The sequence below is a fragment of the Rhagoletis zephyria genome, unplaced genomic scaffold (genome assembly GCF_001687245.7).
Source record: "Rhagoletis zephyria isolate East Lansing unplaced genomic scaffold, Rhagoletis_zephyria_1.1 Rzeph_scaffold_00071, whole genome shotgun sequence".
Taxonomy (NCBI): Eukaryota; Metazoa; Arthropoda; class Insecta; order Diptera; family Tephritidae; genus Rhagoletis; species Rhagoletis zephyria.
This window is the reverse complement of record NW_016157155.1, coordinates 567,321-571,436: the sequence shown is the minus strand read 5'-3', so window position 1 is coordinate 571,436 and position 4,116 is coordinate 567,321.

Below are 4,116 nucleotides of genomic sequence, written 5' to 3'. Positions count from 1 at the left end.
ATGGGATATAAAATAAAGCAAATGAAAATAAAATAAAGTAAAATTAATTATATAAATAAAATAAAATAAAAAAAAATATAAAAAAAATGATAAAAACAAAAAATTTTACGCAACCGCTCCAACCGAGTATCGAACCTGGCAGCTACAGGCTTGTCGCTCGCAACCCTGCAGTGAAAAATTATCAATTGTTAAAACTAACCAACTTATAGTTAGCTTTTTGGCGAGATTTCGATTAATACCTCACTTTTAATTAGCTATGACAAAACCAACTTAGAGTGAATTGTAAAGTCGTGCAGGAGTCATGCAGACGCAATCGGGAGTTGGTTTTCTTTACAAGTTTCTATTAAATATCCTCATACAAAAATTACTTTCAATACACTTTTTTTCTGAACTTCGCAGATTCTTTTTCATATTCAGGACAAATAAAAGGAAGATCGAAATTTTATACTATCATTTTGAAGTTATGTCTGACGGTGTTCGAATATGGGGCCACCCAGAGCAGAATATGTAAACAAATATGAAATGTAATAAAATAAAGTAAATAAATAAGTAAATAAAAAAGTAAAAAAACAAAAAAATATTTTGTTTTTCTTATTGATATTTTATGTCCAAAAGTAGTTAGTTACAAGTTAGTTGACATGTAATGCAGAGGTATCCAGGTCTGACTTTTTTGCGGCCATCGCCCCACAAAAGTAGTTAGCTTTTTTCGAACAACATACACAGTTAATAGTTAGCACTAGTGTTCGCGTAAACAGACTAAAGTTAGGTATAAGCTAACGTCCCTCCCTGCAGGGAACTCTCACCACTCGGCTACCGCGTACGCGAAACTCGGCTGCTTCGTTTGCTTACTTGTACAAAAGACAACAACTGGCCGTTTTTAGCAGTGTTGTCATCGAAAATTCCCCGCATCCGAGTTAATTCCCAAAAATTTCGTGCATTTGTTCGGCTGCTTATGCTCATTTTAAAGAGGAAAATGCATGAGTTAAAGCAAATTAAACATCAAACTTTAAATTTAAATGAATTATTAAGTTTAATAAATTATGTTAATAAATGAGTTAAGTGAGAGTTCATGGGTTTGAGAAGGATTTATATCTGAACTGTTTAGGAGAGTTGCCAGGTGATAAGAAAATTAAATTCGACTTAATTCTACAGGTAATTGAATTATGTATCAAAATATCAGACGAAAGAGCTTTAAAAGATTTCAGTTTGAAAATGCTTCGCAGAAGGTTTCCACCTGTTTGCACAGCCTAATTTATTTAGCTTTTACACAATTTTAATGAAATATTAAAATATGAGTTGCAAAAGAAAGAGGTTTAATAAAACTTTAGTTTGAAAATATTTTTTGTTAGGGTTGCTCTCTATTCGATTTTTATTTTGAGCGATTAAGTTCGGTAATTGTGTTATCAGCTGTCTCGATGAAGTCAATTGGCCCCCTCGGAGCCGCGATTTTACTCCCCAAGACTTTTTTGTGCCATGCCGTGAAGGACCCATATAATGCGAACAATCTATTAACGATCCAGGCCTTTAAGGCCGTATGCCGGGCATTTCTTACGATAGAGCCAGAAACCATCAGCAAGGTCTTGGAGAACAGACTCGGTTAACAGGATACGCTACTGCGAAGACAGTCACATGATTAAATCGGGTTCCATAACTAATGGGAATATATGTTCTTTCGAATAAACCCATAATATACCGAAAAAATTAGTTTGAGTTAATTTTTATAAATGAATAATTTTCTTGTTATGGTCATCAGATCTCTAATGTGAAGGTCATCAGATTAGCACCGTCATTCTAAATGTGCATTAAGGTTTTATTTTTTGAAGTTACGACTTTTTTTAGCGGTGCACGGTGGTTTGAATTTTGAGGAAATGAAAAACCGACGCCATTTGAGAGATCTCTTCGTTCAAAAAGGGATGGACGAATTTACTTGCAACATTTGCAATATTTATTAAGGTTTGTGAATAGTGTTGCCATCTGTTTAAAATATTAAACTTAATTTTGGCGTCTTAACGCCATGCGGGTTCACTAGTACCCAAGTAAACGTTTAATTGCAATTAATTTATTTGCGATGCGCAATTAAAATTTTATTTGCAATTAATTTAATTGCAATTAGTTTTTTAATAAATTAACAAAATTATTGAAAATTTAATTGATTAACGCTCAACACTGCCTTCGTGTGTATTTCTACCTGGAAAAAGCTTCTCACAAAATCCATTTGCTGTTCGGAGGCGGCGTAAAACTGTAGGTCCCCCGCCTTTTTGTGACAACATCAAGACACAGTGTGTATTACACACCACAAATTGGAGGAGAATCTTGTCGAAACACTTGGAAAAGGTGTAAGCGCCAAAATATTATTATTATACTATTAATATTTGCAATGGCTAGGAAAATACTTGGATTCAACATGGCATATGAGTGATATTTATCTTGTGATTTTTTTTTGTTTGATGTTTAATAATATTAATTGATGAGGTCCACTATTGATATGAATTACAATGTGATCTTAGGTGTATTAAGCATTCGCTCAGTGGCTAAGGAACAGAAAAAAGTAATGCAAATATTAATATTTTATAAGGCAAAACTTTATTACTAACTTATTGATAAATGTGTTTAATACTGGTTTATCGAACTTATATAAAATGTGTTCTAATAAGCAGATATTTTGGAATCCGGCTACAAAATTTCAGCGAAATCCGATAGGATTTGATAAAAATATACCTATTTGTTAATAAAAATGCATCTAAAATCTGTTTCCGAGAAACAAACAACAGCGTTAAGTGACCTCTAAATCTTGTTCAAATAAGCAGAAATTATAGCAGGAACTTGTCTTCCCATCAAGAATCAGAACGTTCCCAGTCGAAATTCAAAAAAGGTCCAATCACCCTAACGCACATATATTCATCACTGAAAACACGTTTTTTTTTTTTACATCCAACACTCGTGTTTAGCGCTACAGCCGGCAACACAGAACAATAGATCACATACGCGCTCATGGAACTCATTTCAAGCAGCTGAAATACATAAATGTAAACCATATAAAAGTTTATGTACTACGTTAAACGTAACAGGTGCAATCAAACATTTTAGCAGAAGTTTTATTAAAAAAAGTATAAAAAGACCCCATGTATTAAAATTTGTACTTATTCCAACGAAAAACATTGTATTAGATTATAGCAATCATTGGATACTTGTAAAAGCAATAATCACAGCGCACAGCAGTGCGCGCGAGTGATGAAAGCAGCCACAGATACACGAGATTTGGAAGGTTTTATCCAGACGTCCAACCGACATGTTTGAGGTATCGTTGGAAAGGTCTGGCAGAGTCTGCCCAGAAAATGTATTCAAGTTTCATAAACGACTATCCGAATTCTTAAAAATTAGGCTAAAGTGTTGCCAAACAAAAAACGTTTTTTGCTTTTCCCGTTTGAAGGGGGTATGAAGAACACCAAACATATTTAGTGTTGTTTTATAGGTCCATACCCGTCCGGTTACTAGTTGGAAAGATATAGAGCTAAATCGACTTTAGTTCGTGTCTCCACTACGAGATGTTTTGCGATATGTGTAGCGTCTGTACGTACTTTCATTTAATTTTTTTTAAACTTTCAGGTATTAAAGTACCAGAAAAACTAGGAAGGTTTTGTTCCAGGATGTTTCGATTCGTATGCCTTTGTGGGCGTGACTGGTGCCTAAAATTCGAAAAAAGGCAGTTTTTAAACTACCACTCAGGCCGCACTACTCATTCCATACCATTCATGTGGATATCAGTAGAAGGGCCTTAAAACAAGCTATCTTTTGCGTTTATAAAATATAGATATGTTATAACGTTACCGGCTAAAAACTAAAAATCGAGCTGCTGAAAATATAGATTTCGAGAATTTTCTGAAAAACTGGTCATTCGATTTTATTCTAGGTTTCCTCAAGTCTAGCCCATAACCTTAGCTTTCATTTGGTATATATGTAGCTTATATCTGGGAAAACTCTTGTTGGGGAGATATTACGATTCAAATTGAAAAAATGTTGCTCCAAATAGCGAAAAATGGTTAAAAGATAACATATTCGTCTAATTTGGTTACTTTAAGTTATAAACGTAAGATATCCAATTTCCCGAAAAAAAAC